This window comes from Cyprinus carpio, chromosome B20, assembly GCF_018340385.1.
Source record: "Cyprinus carpio isolate SPL01 chromosome B20, ASM1834038v1, whole genome shotgun sequence".
Taxonomy (NCBI): Eukaryota; Metazoa; Chordata; class Actinopteri; order Cypriniformes; family Cyprinidae; genus Cyprinus; species Cyprinus carpio.
This window is the reverse complement of record NC_056616.1, coordinates 15,725,683-15,736,761: the sequence shown is the minus strand read 5'-3', so window position 1 is coordinate 15,736,761 and position 11,079 is coordinate 15,725,683. Positions and strand designations below refer to the sequence as shown.

Sequence of the window (11,079 nt, the reverse complement as noted above, 5' to 3'; positions counted from 1 at the left end):
TGTTGTTTCTCAATAGCTTGAATAGAGCTCTAAACCATTTTTAATAACACTGTCATTTAAAAAATATGTTCTATTTTGCACACCCAATGATTGTCTTGACTTTTACATTGTTCCTGCCTGTATTCCCGTAGCTGTGTACCAAGTAAGTAAACTAAAATGGGCATGGTTATAGGTGGAAATTGCGTATTTTATCTAATATGTAAATCATTTTTTTTTAAAGAGTAATATGAAAGTAAATAATGAGTACCGACAAAAGATCTGTTGCCAGGGACAATAGTAAAATAGCAGCAATGATACTGAATATGTAAGACAGCAGGCATGCTGCGAATGCCGCAATCACAATCAACGCTATGTCTATGCAGTGCGAGCCCACTGTAGTATGCAGTTATACTTTGTCTCACTAACATGGTTAGTAAGGTCATCAAAGCACTTTGCATTTTGCTAGAGTGACTGAGTGGGCCTGGTAGAGAACATGTCTAAACTTGAGCAGGGCTCTGCGTCCAGTGGCAGACCCAAGCCCGTGGGTATCGTTCATCTGTCATGAAATCTGCTGAATCCCTTGACCTGACAGACACGATACACCCAGCGTCAGATTTATCTATTAGCACAATTGCTGATTACAGCTTACATTAGTCTGCGCGTTTAATTACACAAGTGGACAACCTCAAATTTATTATTTTTTTTTGTTGAAGGGAACATCTTGTTAAGCCCCACGTCTGTACTCTAGGCGTTTCTGCTGCAGAATGTGCTTTACACTTTCTACAAAGATTCTGGTACCTTCTCTTAAGTGTTCCCAGCCTATTAAGTCATGACATTCCCCCCAATACTCTCTGTTCACCAGGCATTTAAGATTCAACTAATAATTATTGCTTTAAAGGAGTGTCATTTGAACTGAGAATATGAAAAATTCCCTTGATCTTTCAGACATATATAAAACATTCTGTAAGTTTCAGAACTCAGAAGACTTTCTTGACGGTGTAGAAACAGCTTATATTGACGCCAGTCTGCCAAAACAGCAGGCTGTTGAATGTGCCACTTTATGATGTAATAATGGGGGGGTGTGGCTAAACCTCACACCTCTGCCCCTGGAAGAGCGATCAACGAGCGTTTCTTCTACAGTCGCTGCCATGTTTGGCCCCGACTAAACCCGATTCATGCCCCACACGTAGTGCTAAAAATTGGCAAGAGGGAACGCAGGTCCTACGCAGAAGTTAAAATCAATAATGATGCTCTGAAGGCCAACAAGACGCTGGGCCCAGTGTCCACAAAAACACAGCCTCTGCGGTCCAGTGATGCAGCATTATCTACTCCATTCCTAAACTCTGAGATTATTAGTGCGAAAGTTTCAATACTATTTAGGGTCAAATAGGGTGGGACAAGTATTGTCACACTGGGATGCTAGGGAAAGTCAGTGTTTGCAGTGCCTTGCCTTCGTGATCCCACATTAGGAAAGAGTAAATTAATATACCGATTACCGTAATAGTATAGATCCAGACTCCACGTGAATAAAGAAAACTTCGGTCACCTATTTGTTGTCACTTATTTTTACCACAGGATTGCATTTATCAAAAACAAGGCACAATTCGACACAGGATTTTCAGAATCCCTGAAACTAAAAGGACAATGCGGGCGACTGTGTGGTTGGAACCCACAGTAATGTCGCACCACACAAGTCGCTGAGAAACTGGTTTTATTTTACTAGCAGTGGTCACTAGGCTTTGTCTGTCTGTTACAGAGCGTTTGATAGTACTGAGTATTATGCATTCCGTTATTAACTCTAAAATACAGCAGCGGTCATCGATAGAAGGATGTGTGCTGTCAAACATACTCAACTATTAGCCAATCACAGCAGTGGCCGTTTACTTCAGAGTCTACAAACCGCCATGCCTACAAACAGAGCGTCGTGAGGGGATTAAAAAAAGAGAGAAAAAACCTATTTCTTTTGATTATATATTGATATATAAATAAATGTGTATGCTTAAGAACGCCAGCATATATCAAGTTAGATTGTTTTTTACACACGAAGTTTTAACCTACAAGTTAGTCTTTCTTTATTTTATTGGTTCAAGAGAGTTAAGTCCCTACCACGCCTATGTCTTCTGTTTTTTGAGTGGTTGTTGAGGGGGGGGTGATTGACAAGGCGGGAGGCTATATGGAGGCGATGAGAGAGACGCCAGGCGTAAAAATAGAGTTGTGAATGATTTACGAAGCTTTTACAAGTTTAAAATATTGAACTGTAATATTGATCGCTGTGAAACACGATTCGCGCCACGGTGCTTATTGTATTCCGCAGTGCTTTATACACCTGCTGATCTTTAATCGCCAGTCAATGCCAAGACGATCAGCCCGTTACATCCAGTAACAGTTACATCGCCATTCATCTGAACCGACTGTTAAATTAGCGAACATTTACACAGAACCCATTGATCCGGAAGCAGTGTTGTTTCCTGCACGACGCAGGGGAAATTGAGACCAGATACTCCAAATACCCGCCGATATTTGGGTTCCTCTGGCTGCGGAGAGCCGCTCGCCGGCTGGTGAGAGCAAGACCGAGGAGCTGCGGAGGCCTAATACAGGAGTCCAGGATCGCTTGCTTCACACATCAAATTAGTGCCCAGTGATTTTTGACAGCCGGAGAGCAGCGCCATTTAACAGTTTCCGCCACCACGAACACGTTACCATCCAGGCCTGCAACGGTGTGTGTGTATGTTTATGTTTGTGTATGTGGGCTCACAAAGCTGGTCTTCATACAGCTGACCGCCGCAGCTTATTAACTGTGAATATTCCAAGTGATTTCTGGACATCCAGAGCGAATAAGTTTGTACATTTCATTTCAAGCAGTCACTTCAGTTTCCGGAATTTGAGTATTAAGGACCATTCTCGGCACCGCCCCTGAGAGAAGTGGAAGTTAATTACCGATTCAGCCCATGTGGATGTGTGGAATACATCACAGCATTCAAATTCTATCTTTGATCTTTCTGCTTCTGCTCTAATTAAATTCTTTTTTATATTTTGTTACTTCTATCTAAGAGTTTGTGCTTGACTATTATTTATAGTATATAGATAATATATTATATATATTATTTATATAGTAATATACTATAATAACTTCTAAAGGAGAAGTAAATAATTTAGACACCAGAGGGGCCTAACTTCAACATCTGTAGGCACATAGTTAATGAATCTGGTGCGCTGCCCTATTTAATCAACATAAAGACAGGTAGGCGCTAACACACATATTACATTCAAACACGAGAAGCACTAATGCAAATGCAATAGCAAATACAAAAAAAAAAAAAAATCCAGGCACCTGGTTTTTCTACCAAAAGCGCAGATGCTTGTTGAATCCAGCAATTATCTAGCGCATGCAGTAAATACAACAAGTAGTTTCATGTTTGGTGTTTTTTTTTTTATCCATTTGTATTATGTCCCCGGCTCTTTTCAAAAGCAATGCAAATATGAGCTGGCCACAGAGTCTTGCTCCATAACCAAACGTCTGTTTAATGGCATCAGTAGCATCTCTGCCAGCCCTCTTTCATTCTTTTCCCGTCATTGCTGGGAACTCCTCTACCCAGAATCAGCTTCCTGCCCTCACTGCCTTGATTTACTTAAGTTTAAAATGACAGTTGCTGCGTGTCCTGAAAGAGAGTTAGAAAGAACTCAGATTTAAGCAAACAGATAAAACAATATGATGAACGCCATTACAACAATCAACGAAAGCAAAAACATTTCATAGACTTTCTCCTTTAATATATACAACACAAATAATATAGAAAAAATAAAAAAACAAATAATATTGAAAATGATTATGATTACTAATATTAAAGGAGCATGTGGATTCATTAAAAAACACTACATTAATATATACAATAATAAACCATACCAGCTGGCCAACTTGAAAACCTCCATTTCATGACAATTTTCTAATCTGAATCTGAAAGAGAAATGGGCAATTTTACAAAATCTATATTGAAAATTACCAATTGAGAAATGCATGAAAAAGTGAAATTCTCACCAGATAAATCAATTAAAACCAAATTAGTTGATTTAACAGTTAAAAATCATTATAAGAGATTCATTCTCACCAGTTCTGCAAACTGCCCATAACATTTCCCTTCCAGCAGCCGTGGAATTTGCCACCTGAGCACCCATCCACAAAGGCAAGCCAGGTGTGTAAATGCTTGTACCATCTACACACAGAAAACAAGGAGCAAGGAGTTCACATCAAATAATCTATGTATAAAGGATACATATACATTTATTGCTCTCAACCATGCATGCATGGACTGACAGGGCGAGAGTGAGTTTATTCTGACCTCTTGGTTTAGGAAAACCCTGTACAACTCTCTTCTGGTGAGGTGAGAAAGGTATTTTTATAGTCATCAAAGATAATGTTGGAAATTTAACCCAGTGTTGGGGAGTGTTGCCGTGAGACCTATCTGTGTAGGGACCAAACATTTATACTCAATTTTGATACAGAGCTGAAATATTAATGTGCACACATATCAGAATCCAAAAACAACAATAAAAATGCAACTGACAATAAAAATAGAGTGATGTATGACCAGCATACTGTCTAGTATATATTTATGCTACCAGAAAAAATTAACAAGAACTTACTTGGTTTTGTCTAGTTTGACCTTGGCTTCAGTTCCTGGATTCTGTCCAAGTATCTGCATTTTCTGTTGGTAAAATCATACCCCTGAGAGAACTCTTGTATAAACAAGGTATGAGAATGTGATGAGCTGCACAAATAAAACAAGGCAGAAATTACTAATAGATTATCGCTTAGGATCCATCACCTGTTTTGAGATGTTTGACATAGTTGCCCAGTGCCATTCTGATTTTCTGACTCCTCCTTCCTCATGAGGTCAGTCAGAGGTGTGTTTGGCTGGTCTACAAAGTCTAACACAAATCTGTACAAACAAACAAAAGTTAGATTTGCATTCAACATGCTCGCCAGATAGAAAGAGTCTTTAATTGGGGGAGAGAGGTTCACTTTACATCTAAGTCATCCATGGAGTCTCCTAAAAGATGCCAACAAAATCACACAGATTAGAGAACATTTGAAAATTAACAGTTTCTGAATCTTGACAGGAAAAAATTATTCTCACCAAATCTGCAGCCTTTTTTGAAATAATGCAGGGGTCGTGTCATTGTTCTGAGCCACATACTCACTGCCTTTCAGAGTACATCTGAGACAACAGAAGAAGTTAGAGTTAAAGAAAGAAAAAAAATGCACACAGAGGTTGAACAACAGTGAGATCATCTAAAGTCCAGGAAAACTAAGGGACTTATGAATCTAACCTTTCCAAGGAAGGCCATTGCATGCGTGTTCCCTGCATTTGTGCTTTGTTTGAATACTCATATGCTCGCTGAAAATAAAGACAAATTATAAAGTAACTTAAAATTCATGAATTTTGCAAATTATTAGAAGAATTACACATACATGGCAGCGCCAAAAAAAAAATACCTGATGCTTTCTGTTCCACACTCGTCTCCTGGAAGTGTAACTGGCCCGGCCCCCCTTAGAGCAAGTAAATTTAATGTGATCAAATACAAGTACATAAGCCCATTAACTGCTGCAGTGATACAGTCTATGTTCAATTTCAAATAATGCCACAGGGTGAAATTCTTCTTACAGATGAATCAGAATGGTTTTATTTTACCTGTGCCTGCACATCTCCTTTCTCAGCCAAGAACTGGTCAGTACTACCGAAAGAATGGATTAAATCACTCCTCATCTAGCATACCCACTGCTAGAACCAGGACTTTCCACTTCATCTAAGAGCCGGATCCGCTGTACTGCACTGCCCCCTGTCAGGGATACATCGCTGGCCACTAATCAAAAAAAACAAAAGTCTTAGGTTACTTTGATATTACAAGAGACTTAATCATGCACTGAACTCAAATATGGACAGAGTGAGAACAACTGAGGGCAGTACGGTGGTTACTTATTCATGAGCAGTATGGAGTGTAATTCAAATTAAAACAAATTTCTACAGAGATTTTAGTTTTATGGTCCCACTGCACGTGCTCACATGCAGCATTTAAGTCACTAAACGTTTCCCTTAGACTGGGGGAAAAAGGGGAGTTGGTGACCAAGGATCCAGATAACATCTTTTAAAAAGATGCTGTTCTGAAATTCGGTATGTTTAGACATATGAGGACTGCATATAAATGTGACAAGATTACCATGATTGGCCCCCCAAACACTAGTCTGTAGTGAGTGAGAGCAGATTCACAGCTCTGAGGAACCCCAACACCTCCCCAATATCTGTAGCCCTGGGAAAAAAAATAAAAATGATGGCATTTAGCAGAGGGCACAGCCAGGAATTGCAGGATATAAACACAAGCCTACACAGCACCAATGCATTAAGAAAGTAGTCATGGATAAATTATGGTGCCACATGATCTGAGGTTTCAACTTTGTTGCATGTAACTGAGCCAACGTGTTGGTCAGAACTTCAATAGATCCAAAGGTTTGGTTTAGACACTGAACTTGATATATGCAAAGTCAAATAAAGACTTGACGCATACGATAAGCATGATAATTTCCTCAGTGGAACAGGATCCTCCCTTTGTTTAAAATACAGGACACAGAGAATCATTCTTCTTACCAGAATCATATGAGCTACTAGGTTTCCACCCAAAGCTCCAAAAGTGTAGTACACCAATGCCTGCAAATTAGATGAAAAACAGCATTTTCATTAAACATTCACATTTAAAATAAGCAGGGTGTGCTTTCTAGATAAATATCATTAGGGAATACCCTTTGCTTGACTTGAGTTGAGTTCACCCCTAATCCTGCAGCATATAGGAAACCAAGTGCCTGTGTGAACACAAATTGAAAATTGCTTTCTCAATGTAAAAAGAAAAAAAAAATAGTAATGATGATATAAAATGGAATAAACTTTTCCTGATGCAATAGTACAGCAGTGATACAACCCCACACACAGCTGCTATTCTTAAGAAACAGCTTGAAATGAGTCACAGGACAAAAAAAGCATCAGCAACGTAGAAAGAAAGATGACATTTAGTTAATAAACAGTTGCTATTACAGTCTGGGCTTTAGGGGAGCCCTCCAGTGCCAGCTTCTCAAAGATCTCCTTCGCCTGAGGAATGCTCTGGGGTAAGTAGTCTCCAAACAGCATGGCATATGCCACCTTCTCCATGGCCTTGGCATGACCCATCTCTGCAACTTTCAGGAGTCTGTCATATAACCTGTAATGCAGAAGTAAATATAAATATGAATATACACTACTGTTTAATATTCTGTGCTTGGTAAGTCTCTTATGCTCACCAAGAAAGCATGTATTTTATTAAAATACTTAAAAACAATAATATTGTAAAATATTGTTACAACTTATATTTTGTATTTTAAAGAATTTAAAAAATTAATTTTCACTCAATGACAAAGCTGAATACATTTTCAGCAGCCATTACTCCCGTGTCACAATTAAGAAACCATTCTAATATGCAGATTTGGTGCTCAAGAAAATCTTCTAGTCATTATTAATTTTGAATACAGTACTTTTAATATTTATAATAGTTTTTTCAAGTTCAAAAGAATTTATTTGACACAGAAATCTTTTTTGACATTAGAAATGTCCCTTTTGATCTGTTTTAAGCATCCTTGATCAATAAAATTTCATTAAAAAAAAAAAAAAAAAGTATACCTTAGTTCAATTATACATGTTAATACTTTTGACTCCAATACAGAAACCAAAACTATCATACACGGCAAGTAAAACTAAATAAAAATTTGCAAAAACTGTACCTTCAATCCCATTAACATCAATAACTACAATGATAACTATATAGGTACAGTTTTAATCTCATTCATTTTAATATCATTCTAAATGTAAAAGAGTAGCAGAGCTACAACAATAGCACAGAGGAACAATACTGTTGGAATTACTTTTCACAACAATTTTTTTCAGCTGATGAATAGCCAACCACAATCAGAATCAGCCAGAGTATTTAAAGTACAGTTTTTGCACAATTCTTCAGATAGTGTATAGGTTCAAGACATAAAAATAATAAGAAAACTGTTAAAACAGCACTGCAAGAACAAATACATGGCTCCACAGCACTCACTCATTCTTCTGGCTCCTTCTGTTGGTGCTGTTAATCATCTTTATTGCATCCTGGTACTGTTCTTCAGCCTCTTCCACCAAGCGCCTCTGCTCTCGCTTGCTCTTCCGCTGTGAGGACAGATTAATTACACATGCATTTTTGGTGTAACAACCGAAAGTGCTAAAAAAATCACAATTAATTTATAGTGCAGGTTAAGTTGGCATTGAACTTTTCATATCTAGGCTACTATTGCAGAAGAGTAAGAGTAGCAAAAAACTACACTACGCTACCATTAACAGCTCACTCACTTTCACAGAAGCCCCATTTCTTATCAGTGTTGTAGTTGTATGTTGTGGCACACCACAGCCTCCCATCTCCTCTGCCTTCAGTAGTGCACTCCGAATACTCTTTCTCTTGGAAAAGAAAAGGAAAGATGCAGGGCTCTCCAGAGGCTGTTCCACCAATCGCCACCGGAACTTTGAATAAACCAATGAGAAAATGACACAATAACCAGATACTTTCACAGGAAACAAACGACACACTTGTGAATGCATGGGTGAGCAGGCTTCTTTTCTCAATAAAAACTGCAAGCTGTGATGCGGAGAGCAGCAAAGAAAGATCAAAGAAAACCCTAAACTAAGCGACATAGGACTCGAACGGTATCAAAAACTTGAATATGTGAGCAAAAGATTAGCTACGTAGTAAAGAGAGATTAGTACAAAATTATTCTAAATGTAAAGAGAAACCTACAGACGAAACCTGAATACTGTATGTTATTCAGGAAGCACCTGCAGACCCCATCTGGATCTACTCACCTTCTTTATGACGCTCCTCTGGTGGAGGAGGTTGACTCGGAAGGTCTTCCTGTTCAACCCCCTCAACCTCACTCTCTACTCCAGTGTCAGTTGTACTGCTCTCGGTCTGGGAATCTGGGACATACGCATGCCCCGCCATAATTTTGGAGCCATCATTATCATCTGTGCTCTGACCATAGACAGAAAACATGGAATAATTAGTAAATAAATAAAAATAGTTTTAAATAAATAATTAAATAAATAAATAAATAAATAAATGTGTGTGTGTGTGTGTATGCATGTATGTATTTGTGTGTCAGAGAGAGATCTTTTTGTACATGAATGTATACACACAATTAGTCAAAATAATATATATCACTATTTTCACTATTTGTGTATATTTTAAGAAAAAAAATACATTTTAAATTTTACACTGAGAACATGAAACCTAATTTATTTTTCTCAAAATGCAATACCAGGAATCACTAACACAAAACACTTCTACCCAACTGCATATTAACTGGCTCTGATAATATATGATTATGTTTAAATGCTGTATTACCTGAGACTCACCACCCTCTGCAACTCCATCATCTTGAAGTACTTCTGCAATCAAAATGCCAACTCATATACACTTCATATAGAACACGTTAAGATATTAAATGTAAATGCTAAATAGCTTACTTCACGTCTAAATGAACACACATTTTCCTAATAATTGAAAAATAGCCTCTGACTCACCAGCTGTCACTTCCAAAGTCACAGCTAAAGCCACAAGAAGGACCAGACAAGACTTCTTAGTGGGATTCATGTTGCCAGAGTGTGCAAAACGCAGTGGACTAAAAATCTGACTTAATTAAACCTGCACACTAACTGAACTGTCTGTTGTCCTAGCTAGCCATTTAGCTGTATAAATCTGTCAGTGAACTGCACCTGACTGCATAACCGACTAGCTAAAGAACTTGACCAGCGAGCCGGTCAACCAGAAACTTCTCCCAAGAGCAAAAATGGGTTATAATAAAACAACCCATTCGCAAAAACAGGACATTAACACCCTTACCAAAGCATTTTGAGCTAGCAACTCAATGTAACTAACTCAGTGACAGCCTGTCTGCACAGCTAGCACAGCTAAACACACAACACTCCCCAGAGACGAATGCCGCGTCGGTCGCGGACCATGAAAACATTCCAAGACGATTTCCGGAATAATGTTTCCAAGGCACCTGCAATGTTTATCAAATTCAACAACACAAGACTGTAGCAGCTTTGCCGTCGTTAGGGTTTCTCGTGTTACAGTATATTTCTGTTCACTGACCGACCGCCCTATTTGTCACCCTAATCCGCTGCGGCTTCACCAAATCAGGAGACGGGTTCGTAGATAATAGCCAATCGCTACGCTCCATGAGTCAGTTGACCAATCAGATGCGCACACACAAGAGTATTTTCCTGAGATACGCGAATGGAGCAGAAGGTGTACACCACAGTTTGCAGGAAGTGAGAACGCCTTTGAACAGCTGACTCTCTTTCAGCCGAGTGTGAAGTAAACAGTATGGGAGTTATCAAATATTATATTCTTATTAGAAAAAAATATTTTAATTAGTCTACAAATATTTTAAAAGTCCACACTCATAAGCGTAATGGTTCTTAAAAGTTAAAACATTTATTTCTTGTTTTTATTACAACACACAGATTTGACAATGTATTTAAGTGGTATCATGATTATTACAATCAATTCGACTTTTGCATCTTCACAGACAAACATATTTTCACTTATAAAATACTTAGTTGTAAATAGTTCATTATATCTGGAATGCCCAGACATAATATTCAAACACATGTAACCCAGTAGAATAATATTCTACATGATATGCAATTGTTAGATGTGTTTTAAGAACGCGAGCATATATCGTAGTTTTACACCGTAGTTTTACAAGTTAGGTCTTTCTTTATTTTATTGGTTCAAGAGAGTTAAGTCCCGCCCGCGCCTATGTCTTCTGTTTTTTGAGTGGTTGTTGAGGGGGGGATTGACAAGGCGGGGAGGCGATATGGAGGCGATGAGAGAGACGCGCTGTATGCGAAAATAGAGTTGTGAATGATTTACGAGTTTTACAAGTTTAAAATATTGAACTGTAATATTGATCGCGTGTGAAACCACGATTCATGTTTATTGTGTGTTATTGTGAGTTCGCTGTGAGTGTTTATACGA

General features: G+C 38.3%; 1 pseudogene; it reads right to left on the bottom strand.

Moving 5' to 3' along the window:
* Nucleotides 1-5,011: 5,011 nt before the first annotated feature.
* Nucleotides 5,012-10,187, bottom strand: LOC122140953 (annotated as a pseudogene).
* Nucleotides 10,188-11,079: the final 892 nt, after the last annotated feature.